The sequence below is a fragment of the Lissotriton helveticus genome, chromosome 1_2 (genome assembly GCF_964261635.1).
Source record: "Lissotriton helveticus chromosome 1_2, aLisHel1.1, whole genome shotgun sequence".
Taxonomy (NCBI): Eukaryota; Metazoa; Chordata; class Amphibia; order Caudata; family Salamandridae; genus Lissotriton; species Lissotriton helveticus.
In genome coordinates, this window is record NC_136058.1 from 451,533,139 (window position 1) to 451,545,672 (window position 12,534).

The window sequence follows — 12,534 nt, forward strand, 5'->3', positions numbered from 1 at the left end:
TCTCACCCAGTCAAGAGATCAGGGCTAGATCCAACACTGTTTTTTAGCTCATTGCACCATCCCAGTTTCAGAACCTGGCTGTATGCAAATTAGTCTGTCCCTGGCCCAGTGCATCATGGGAACAGGGCAGACCAGACTACAAGAGCCAATTCTTACACTGGGAAGGAAACAAGCTTCCGGGGACCGGTTTCTGCCATTTCTGTGCACACAGCATCAGAAATAATGTAGGAAGACCGCTTCAGCATCCTCATCTGAAATATTATCAGAAAGACAAATTGCCTCAGCATGACAGAATAACGTTCATCTAAAGCATCATGTAATTCTAGAGAGGAAGCACACACTACATAAAAGAAAGTTACAACTAAAGGTTTCTTCTGGATACCATCAAAGAAAAGACGCTGAAAGAAGACTCCGAAGCTGACACGTTAACAACCAAAAGATTGGAAAAACACCTTTGTTCAACAACCGTTTTTAACCAGTTACTCAAGTTTGAGACTATCTGCCTCGGGATATAACACCTCGACCCACTCTGCTCACTCTTGCGAAAACCTAAAGAATTCACCACTTTATTGTGTTAATGACCATCTCAGATTGTTTCCTTTTTATTGTGTACTGTTCTGTAATTCTATGTAAATCGCCTCAACATTATCTGTTGTGCAGGAGTGATATGTAAAACTGTTAAATATAAAAATGGATTAAAGGAGCACCGTTGCGCTATATCTAATGTAAATAAATCCTCATCCTCAGAACTACAAACCTTAACCTTACCCCAAACATAGAAAGGGTAGAAGGAACTGATGTTCTGCGACTAATCATCCACAATAGTACTCTGCACGCTCTAACGCCCTCAGTTACTGCCATTATACCAGTGCAAAAAGGTACTTATCAGTTTAATCATTAAATATCAGACTAACACCTTATTACTGCATTGCTAAGAACCTATACAAATAGATTTGAGAAAAACTTCAGTCACAAATTTAGTTGCTGCCGGAGAGGCTATTACTTAAAGACTATTATCTGTTAGAAAAATTTCAACAGGTGTTACAGGACTGCTTCCCGACTTTTGTTGCTCAATTCAAGTGTTCAGAAGATTACACACAATTTCTTTTAGAGATAAGTGCTGAACATTATCTAAACAAGCCCGACTCTAAAATCGAGGCAAAATAACCGAAGTTAGGGAAAAAAGTTACCAAGATACAGCCATAAATCTTATCTCACCGAATTTGACAGAATGCACACAGGGGAAAACCACTCTCAGTGCAAAGTATGCCAAAAAAGTTTCAGGCGTAAATCTTATCTCACTGAGCATATGAGAATCCACACTGGGGAAAAACCTTTTCAGTGCTCTGAATGTCAGAAAAGGTTTAGTATCAAACTGAGTCTATATCGACATGAATTAACCCACTCTGGGGAAAAACGTTATCAGTGCTCTGAATGCCCAAAAAGTTTCAACAAAAATTCTCATCTCACTGAACATATGAGAATCCACTCTGGGGAAAAACCTTACCAGTGCTCTGAATGCCCAAAACATTTCAAACTTAAATCACTTCTAACTACACATGTGAGATTCCACACTGGGGAAAAACCTTATCAGTGCTCTGAATGCCAGAGATGTTTCAGTGACAAAATGAGACTCACTAAACATACACGGACCCACACTTGGGTAAAACGTTATCAGTGCTCTGAATGCGACAAATGTTTCAGTGAAAAAAGCAGTCTCACTCCGCATATAAGAACCCACACTGGGGAAAAACCTTATCAGTGCCCTGAATGGCAGATATGTTTCAGTCAAAAAAGCAGTCTCACTCAGCATATAAGAACCCACACTGGGGAAAAACCTTATCAGTGCCCTGAATGCCAGATATGTTTCAGTCAAAAAAGCAGTCTCACTGAGCATATAAGAACCCACACTGGGGAAAAACCTTATCAGTGCTCCGAATGCCAGGTATGTTTCAGTGTAAAAAGCCGTCTCACTAAGCATATAAGAATCCACACTGGGGAAAAACCTTATCAGTGCTCCGAATGCCAAAAATGTTTCAGACAACAATCTCATCTCACTGAACATGTGAGAACCCACACTGGAGAAAAAAAATGATCAGTGCTCTAAATGTCAGAAAAGATTCAGAGGTAGAGATGGTTACAAGCGCCATAAGAAAACACACCATCAGAATAATCAGTTCTCCGAATGCCAGAAAAGCATCAATTTTAAACTCAATCTCACTCTACATGAGCAGACGCATACAGGGGAAAAACACTACCAATGCTGTGAATGCTAGAAATTCCTATTTGATAGGCAAAGCCTCACTAAGCGACTCCATACTGATGAAAAACCTTATGAGTGCTCTGAATGCCAGAAAAGCTGCAGAAAAAAACGCTATTTCACCATGAGAAACTCCACACTGGAGAAAATCCTTATGCCATAAAAGGTTGAATCTGAAAGACAGAGTTATGCTTCATGAGAGATCCCACTCTGGGGTAAAACTTTATGAGTGCTCGAAATGCAAGCAAAGTTTTGGTTACAAATTACTTCTCACTTGTCATGATTCTTTGCCTGCCACTAACAGGAAATGCTATTTGTGAAGGGATAACATTAATGCTGTATTGTCAGCTGTTTTAGAGTTATTTGACTCGTTTTACTCGTGATTTTAAAAACTGTATTTTCTCACTCTGTATTGCAGACAGCATACCCCTAGGCCACCTGCACACATTTTCGCCGACATTTGAAGCCTTTAGCTGCCAATTTTTAGCTAAATTGGGGTTAGGGAAATCTTCCCACGGCGGCCATCTTTAGTGTGCCCAGAGCGGTGGGAGCGCTCTAGTGGTACATATAAAAGGAGCCCAGTGAAAGTGCTCGCGAGATTCTTTGCCTGCCACTAAAAGGAAATGCTATTTGTGAAGGGATAACATTAATGCTGTATTGTCAGCTGTTTTAGAGTTATTTGACTCGTTTTACTCGTGATTTTAAAAACTGTATTTTCTCACTCTGTATTGCAGACAGCATACCCCTAGGCCACCTGCACACATTTTCGCCGACATTTGACGCCTTTAGCTGCCGTTTTTGAGCTAAATTGGGGTTTGGGAAATCTTCCCACGGCGGCCATCTTTAGTGTGCCCAGAGCGGTGGGAGCGCTCTAGTGGTACATATAAAAGGAGCCCTGTGACAGTGCTCGCGAGATTCTTTGCCTGCCACTAACAGGAAATGCTATTTGTGAAGGGATAACATTAATGCTGTATTGTCAGCTGTTTTAGAGTTATTTGACTCGTTTTACTCGTGATTTTAAAAACTGTATTTTCTCACTCTGTATTGCAGACAGCATACCCCTAGGCCACCTGCACACATTTTCGCCGACATTTGACGCCTTTAGCTGCCGTTTTTGAGCTAAATTGGGGTTAGGGAAATCTTCCCACGGCGGCCATCTTTAGTGTGCCCAGAGCGGTGGGAGCGCTCAAGTGGTACATATAAAAGGAGCCCTGTGACAGTGCTCGCGAGATTCTTTGCCTGCCACTAACAGGAAATGCTATTTGTGAAGGGATAACATTAATGCTGTATTGTCAGCTGTTTTAGAGTTATTTGACTCGTTTTACTCGTGATTTTAAAAACTGTATTTTCTCACTCTGTATTGCAGACAGCATACCCCTAGGCCACCTGCACACATTTTCGCCGACATTTGACGCCTTTAGCTGCCGTTTTTGAGCTAAATTGGGGTCAGGGAAATCTTCCCACGGCGGCCATCTTTACTGTGCCCAGAGCGGTGGGAGCGCTCTAGTGGTACATATAAAAGGAGCCCTGTGACAGTGCTCGCGAGATTCTTTGCCTGCCACTAACAGGAAATGCTATTTGTGAAGGGATAACATTAATGCTGTATTGTCAGCTGTTTTAGAGTTATTTGACTCGCTTTACTCGTGATTTTAAAAACTGTATTTTCTCACTCTGTATTGCAGACAGCATACCCCTAGGCCACCTGCACACATTTTCGCCGACATTTGACGCCTTTAGCTGACGTTTTTGAGCTAAATTGGGGTTAGGGAAATCTTCCCACGGCGGCCATCTTTAGTGTGCCCAGAGCGGTGGGAGCGCTCTAGTGGTACATATAAAAGGATACGGTCACCCTATCGCGCTAGCGGGCGCGTTTGCGGAAGCGCTGTCCCTAGCGCCGGAGTCTCGCCTGAGTCAGCCCGTCTGCGCTCTGACGGGCTCTGGGCTCCGGCAAGTACCTTATACCTCATCTGTGAGTACCTTGTTTCTGATCTACTATATTGTATTATGGTCCTTTTCTATTCTGCTGTGGAATTACATTCATGGCGCCGCTTTGCGTGCAAATACTGCTCTGTATGTTCATTGCCCTTTCCCAAATTCAAATGTCACCAATGCGGTTTTGCTCTCGGAAAGCCAGCGAGCTGCAGATGGCTTGAGTGCAATGTCAGACGCAGCTGGCCTGTCAAGTCCAATACTGTCTCTTTACACTCCTCTTTACATTTCTGGAGTATTAATTGTAGATCACTCCCACAACACAAATATAACATCTGCGACCTCATCATTGAGGAACAACCGGATGCTGTGTTTCTTACAGAAACCTGGTTGCATGATAGCTCTGGCCCCGATATTGCCGCTGCAATTCCCCCTAATTACGTCATCGTAAGGAAGGACAGAGTTCTAGGCAAAGGGGGGGGGGGGGGGGGGTAGCCATGATCTTCAAATCTAAGTACACCTGTAAATTTGAAGACATTCCTCTCTTCCTAATCTATCGCCCTCCTGGGAATGCTACTCCCTGGGTCTCTTCTCTGCCAGATTTTCTGGCCCCCTTGCTGCTTAGAGCAGCCAACTTCTCGATTCTTGGGGATCTAAATATCCATCTCGAAGATCCCGACTGTACGTCCACTAAACAGCTTATTTCTACTCTCGAACTCTTCAACATTCAATTACTGAACTCGGCCCCTACACATCGCGCTGGTCACTTATTAGATCCTATCCTGTCAAACCTCCAGTTGGACTGCTCCCAGAAAGCACGCCCAGTAGAATGGTCCGACCACTTTGCTGTTCCTTTTTCATTGGAGATCACCAGGACAGCATCACAGATCGGAAAGGAAATAGATAAACGGACACGCAGTTGGGGGAAAATTAATATGCCAGAACTTAATAAACAATTATTGAGGACACTTCCTAACACCGACCTATCTATCTCCGCACTAAATTGTGCAGTTGGTCAGTGGTTAAATAATGCTGTTGACTCCACGTTTCTCTTGACATATAAGAAAACTATGCCTCATTATCCACCTGCACCATGGTTTTCCGACAAGCTTAAGTGCCTCCGCACTCAATGTAAGATTTTAGAAAGGAAATGGATGCGCAACTATTCTCTTATCCGCAAAGTAGCTTACAGAGAAGCTCTGAAGGGCTATCATAACAGCTGCAAAACTGCTAGAGCAGACTACACTAAAAAAATAGTTTCAGATGCACAAAACTGTCCTAAGGTGCTCTTTTCAAATGTAAAAAAACTGACAGGAGCGGACTCTATTCCTACGCCTCCCGCGCTTGACAAGGTTCAATGCCAATCCCTAGCTGACTTTTTTGTTAAAAAGGTCGACCTGATCTATGATCTTTTTACCCCGCCATCGATGGTAATGCCTTTTGCATCTGGCGCTGTGAAGTCATCTGCTAATGCTGACGATACTGCCAAACTCTCTGTATGGCAGCCATTAGACAATATTTCCTTCCTCTCTTGTCTAAATAGTGTGCGCTCTGGCTCCCCGTGCGATGCACTTCCGGCCAGAATACTCAAACAATTAGATTCTTCCACCCATCAGATTTTTGTTAAACTGTTAAACGCTTCACTTACTGAGGCATATGTACCCCAGCCATGGAAACACGCCATGGTAGTGCCCTTATTAAAAAAGTCTGGTGCGGATATTTCGAATCTTGCCAATTTTCGTCCAATATCCCTGCTACCCATCTTCTCTAAAGTGTTAGAGAGACACATTAATACCCAGCTCACTGAATTGGTGGAAAGTTCTGGTTTCTTACATTCCTCCCAGTCGGGTTTTCGGTCCTGCCACTCGACCGAGACAGCCCTTCTTGGGGTGACAGAGAGTCTCCGACACGGTGTCGACCAGGGTGAAACCATGGCGCTCATCCTGCTGGATTTGAGCGCAGCTTTCGACACGTGTCACATTCCATCCTTCTTGACTCTCTGCGGTCACTCGGCGTGACTGGTAGGGCCTTAGCTTGGGTGGCCTCTTTTCTTGGCGAGCGAACCTTTCAAGTTTTCTCCCCTAAGGCGGCTTCAGCAGTCTGTCCCTCAGCGCGGGGTGTCCCCCCCGGGGTCTATACTCAGCCCCCTATTATTCAATCTTTATGTAAAACCCTTGGCTAACATCGTAGAGCAGGCGGGGCTGACCCTGTTCTCTTACGCTGATGACACCCAGATTGTCTTCTCCCTATCAGGGCGAGACGAGAAAAACCCCTCTGCACTAAAATTGGGCCTCACTCTTGTGGCGGACTGGATGCAGAGGAACTGTCTCAAACTGAATGGGGAGAAGACAGAGGTGGTCATTCTGGGAAAAAATAAGAACCTCTGGGGCCCTCAGCACTGGCCTAATGAGATGGGTGCACTTCCTGTACCCACACATGCTGTACGCAACTTGGGCGTCTAAATTGATGACAAGTTAACAATGAAGCAGCAGGCCACTAAGGTCGCAGCAACCTGTTTTTCTACTCTTAGGTGGCTACAAAAGATCCTATGGATGCTTCCCATTCCTTCCCGTAGAACGGTTGTCCAGGCATTGATAACATCTCGCCTGGACTATGGCAACATACTATATTTGGGTGCTGATGTAGCCACTGTCAAAGTACTGCAGGTTGTACAAAATGCAGCTGCGCGACTCTTGAAGAATGTCCCTAGAAGAACTTCTGCATTATCTGCCTTGCATGATCTTCATTGGTTGAAGATCTCCAGCCGCATAAAGTTTAAGGCATTATGCTACATGTTTAGGATCAAGCAAGGTATTGCACCTACTTACTTACAAAAGCTGGTGCAACTTTACAGGCCCAAACGTACCTTACGATCCTCAGAAATTGGCAATTTCTCTATACCAAGATTTAAGTTGGCAAGGATGGGGGGACGTTCCTTCTCCTATCTTGGTCCTAAATATTGGAATGCCCTGCCCACTGCCCTTAAATTAGAGACCAGCCTTTTTCGTTTTCGCAGAGCACTGAAAACGCTGTTGTTCACATAAGTAGTTAGTACCTGCAGGTTGGCTATCTGATATCTTCTTCTCCAGTCTGTCCCTAGCGCCGGGAAACCCACTGTGGGTAGCTGTGCGCGGTAAAAGTTTAAATAAATAAATAAATGAACGAACTCACACGGGGGAAAAATGCCTTATGTGTGTTCTGAATGTCAGATAAGGTTTAGTCTCGAATACAATGTCATTTCACATGAGGGAATTCACACTGGACTAAAGCCATATACTGGAGGGGAAAGCCAGAAACATTTTACTGAGAAAGGAGATCTCACTAAACATGAGAAATGCATCCACACCAGGTGAAAAGTAAGGCGTAGCTTGAGTTGCAGAAAAGCTTCTCACAACCTGACTTTACATGAGAGAGCACATCTTGTAGTTGCAATAGAATTCATAAAGAAACTCTTGCAGGATAACTTAGGCTGCCCGCATGCAACCTCCAAAGAAATTTCAGGCCTGGAAATATTTTTCATTGCAACAGAATCCACAATTTGAGTATCTGAAAGTTACAAAACTCTCAAGGTCTTTACTTTACACAGAGAAGTGTTAGTGCTTGCAAAAATCAACTAATTGCCCAAAAAATCACAATAATAATGCCTTAAATTTTACTCCACCCAAAAGGTTTCTACTCACCCTTGTTTCTTAACATATGACTGATATCTATTTTTTCATGATAAGATTAAGCCTATGCGGAGTTCCTCAATGAGGAACTCCACAAAGTGACAAAAAAACTCTGGCGGTCTACGCGGAGTTCCGCAAGCAGCGGAGTGCGTAATGGTCATGCAGTTTGTGGTGATTTCATCCCATGTTGGAGAATCATTTGGCCCTTCTCTTCCAGGAAGTTATGGATCTCTTTGTCAAACGTGTCCCTCTGCCAGAAGTAGGTCGGGGTTGCTACTCCCACTACTTCTTGGTACCCAAGAAGGACAAAGGCCTGCATCCTAGCTTAGTTCTCAGGGACATCATCCGCTTTCTCCGAAAGGAGAAGTTCAAGTTGTTAATCTTGGCTCAGGTCTTATCTGCCTTCGACCCTGGAGATTTGATGGTAGCGTTGGACTTGCAGGACACTTACTTTTACATCCCGTCTTGCCTGCCCACCTGCATTACCTATGGTTCACGGTAGGCCACACGCATTTTTAGTTTACCACGCTTCCCTTTGACCTTACCAGCCACCCCTCCCCTGGGTGTTCACGAAAGTGATGGCGGTGGTCGCAGCTCATCTGCGCAGATCAGGGGTTCCAGTCTTCCCCTATCTCGGCGACTGGCTGTCGAAGGCTCCCACCTCCAGACTACGACGGACTTCCTGCATTTGCTGGGGTTCTCAGTTAACGTGCTGAAGTCGCACCTGATTCCAACCGATAAGCTCCTTTTCATCAGAGCGGTTCTGGACACAGCACAGTTTTGGGTCTATCCTCCCTAGCAGCAAGTCCAGGATATTCGGGCTATGATACCGATGTTTCAGCCTCCATCCCGGTGTTCGGTGAGAATGACCCTGAGGCTGCTGGCCTCATGGCCTCCTGCATCCTGCTGGTGCATCATGCCAGATGGCATATACGTGCACTGCAGTGGGACCTGAAGTTTCAGTGGGCGCAGCACCAGGGGAATCTTTCCGATGACGTTCAGATTTCGGAGGGGACTGCAAGTCAGTTGCAGTGATGGCTCACGAACCAGGATTGGGTCAACATCAGATCCCTCTACCTTCTCCAACCTGAGTTCACAGTAGTGACGGATGCGTCACTCCTGGGTTGGGGCAGCCATATGGGAATGGCAGAGATCAAAGACCTCTGGTCTCTGGCGGAGTCCAGGCACCACATCAACCCTCTGGAGCTCCGGGCGATTTGTCTTGCACTGAAGGCATTCCTTCTTTCTGTCAAACGAAGAGTGGTGCAGGTGTTCACGGACAACACCACCGCCATGTGGTACTGCAACAAACAGGGCAGGGTGGGGTTGTGGACGGTATTTCAAGAGGCTCTTCGCCTTTGGACATGGCTGGAACATCAGGGCATATCTCTGGTGGTTCAACACCTGGCAGGTTCCCTGAACGCCAGGGCGGTCAAACTCCGCCGCTGGTGCATGATGGATCACAAATGGCATCTTCACTCGAAGGTCATGCTAGGTCTCTTTCAGTAGTGGGGAGAGCCTTGATTCGATCTATTCGCCACCGAAGAGAACGCTCAATGTCAGCAGTTCTGCGTGTTAAAGTTTCCAAAGCAGCTCTCGCTCGGCGACCCTTTTCGTTGCGAGTGGAGTTGCGGCCTCCTGTACCACTTCTGCCAAGATTGCTGAAGAAGATCAAACGCGATCAGTTCCAAGTCTGGTACCCCGAGCTCTTGCGCATGGCCTTCGATCCTATTGTTAACAGATTTCTGAAGTGCATTACTCATCTGTTTCCTCCTTCTCCTTTCGTAATGCCCTAGTGGGAGTTGACCTCACTTATCTTATGTGTGCTCCTTTGAGCGCCTACATAATTATCCTCTTCGCCTCCTTAGAAGACTAGTTTTTTGCTTGCCATCACCTCTGCTTGCAGGATGAGTGAGCTTCAGGCTTATCTTCCAGACCTGCCTTTCTTGCTGTCCATCCGAACAAAGTAGTCCTCCGTGTAAGCCCTCTTTTCTGCCCAAAGTGATTGCCTCTTTCCACATAGGTCTGACCATCAGATGACCTACCTTCTTCCCACCTCTGCTGTGTTTTTCTCTGCCAGGTGCACAACATATAGACTGTTCCCACACTTTCTGTAGTATGCTTTGTTCTGGGCAGATAAACTCTAATCCCCACTCTACTTCTATCCTCGTGTTAGTGCAGCCCGATGTAAACTGTAATTGTAATGTATTTAGATTTACATAACACTTACTACCCCATACGAACTTTGAAGCGCTTTTTCGATGAGTAGCACACTACTCTAGGATCCAAAAATGATTAGTGGTGAATTAGTATAGGGAAATATAAAATGTATATGAGAGCTGGACATGTTGGTCTGTTAGTTGGGTTAAAAAAGATTGTGGGGGGATAGAAGAGGGAAGGTTTTGCATTTAAATAGCGCTTGCTACCCCTGATGAAGTGTTGAAGTGCTTTTAGGCGAGTAGCATGCTACTCCAGATCCCAACAAGATGAAAAGCCAGATCAATTATGGTGGGGAGGTTGTTTTATTGTATACACACAACTGTACAAAAATTAATAAAATTCCGTTGTAAAGTTGTATCCAAGAGGCAAGTATAGTCTCTGATAATAATGTATACAATACTGATAAGTTTTAAGTTGGCTTGCCATCAAGACTGATGCCCCGTAATGTTGATGCAAAGTTATCTGTGCTGGAGTATCTTAGACTCTTGTTGAATTGTAACATCCACCTTGTAGGTACTGCTATTTGTATCAGGTCCACGTTGTAGGCAGACACAAATGCCAAAATTGTGCACTATTTATATTAAGCATAATAAGCATAATGTAAGTGATCAGATGACAGTAAGCACTGTACCAGCTGTATTAGGTGCTTAGAAGTAGAGTGACATAGAGGGCAAAAAACACTCACTAAATCTTTTTTATTATTATTAACAGTGCTCATAAGAACATACAATTCAATACGATGTACAAATAGCCCACTGGGGAACAGTTCAGGCATCATCTGGGGATTAAACATCCGAGAAACACAAGTGTCTTTCAGGAATACAAATTGACTACTCCTCCAAGGACTGCACTGTATTATTGACACGGGCGAAAAGGCAAACAAGCAGTCAGGAGGCACACTGATTGTATACCCCCCACCTGACAGGATGGTGACAGACCCCAACCACCTGCAGGGGAAACGTGCCACCTCACTTAATAGCTGCCAGACGCTTTACTATGTAAGCAGACTGGTGGTTTACAACTGCGCCTACGTTGGGGCACCACATGTTTTTTCCAGCAAAATCTGGTGTACTCCCCCTGTGTGGGATGATAGCACCCACTGAAAACTGCACCGTTGTGTAGTCTGGGACAGTGCACCTTCCATGTAATTCTGAACTGGGCCTTTAAATACGGTACTATTTTGTGTGATATTTAATTCAGGTATACAAAGAAGGTGGTACTACTTGTATACTAGGGTAGGACAAGGAAGATTACATTTCTATGGTGGCACAAATGTTTTTGTCAAAGTGCTTTATGCCCTAAATACTCTCCCGTACGCTGAACATAATGAGATTACTTAGAATACACCTCTGCGTGCCTAATGCTGCCATTTGTATTTCAAGACCAGTGATTAATGTGGCTTTATCAAGTTTAAAGCCATTAGGCGTTTCCGACCTGTCTGATACTTGCATATGGAAAAGATGGGTCATTTGAACCTAAAGATAGATAAACATATTCATAGGTCACGATTTATGTCTGTATCTAATATAAAACTGTAAATTAGGAGAAGTGATAAGTGAGAAGTTAAAAGGCAGCCGCTAATCGAGCTGCATTTGTACATAGGCCTTCCTATATTATGAGATCTATTCCTGCTTAAGTCTTTAATTGCAATGAATACTTTAATACCCAGGCATGAAGTCATCGTCAAGCTGTTTAGATAATCCACCTGTCTCGCCACCTCTTCCTCAATGCATCCTTAACCAGTGGCCTAGCCAGTGTGCCCTGGGCCCCAAGACAAGAAAGGAAATGTGACCTCTGCCGTTTATTTGGACTGTGGAAAACAGCAATAATCATTGTTCTGTGGCCCCCTCAGGCCTCTGTTTGAACTGTGACAAACAGCAGTTATCAGGTTTCAGTGGGCCTTTAAGGCTTCTGGGACCTGGTGCCACTGCACCTGCTGCACCAATGGGAAGCTGAGCCCTTGCCCTTAACAGCTTCTATTCTAGCCAACTGGAGAACCGAAACAGGCAAGTACTGATCTGGCCATATATGCAGGCATGCAGCCGCCTCTTCCTCTGAAGGGATTTAAGTCGCATGAAAGCAGCATGCGGGAAACAACCATTTTCTGAGGTAACGTCAACCAACACCTCTTCTGTTCCAACCTGAATCCATTTAAAACCAGGGACGAAAAAACGGTTCATCGCCATCCCTTGCTTATCAGAAGGGTAAAACAGATTCATCTAACATTACAGTGTACCACATAACAAATTGTGATTCTGTTTACAAATAAAACTAGCATGCATATAGAAAGGGGAGCCTTTGGCCAAAATAGCCATTTCCCTACCCATACTTTTAACACATCTTATACAATTACATTGTCATCCGGAAATAGTCATTAGCGCCTACTCATAACCAAATGCCACTTAGAATTGTCTTTCACTTCAAGCTTTCAAAGGTATATTAATATAAAAGCAGTAT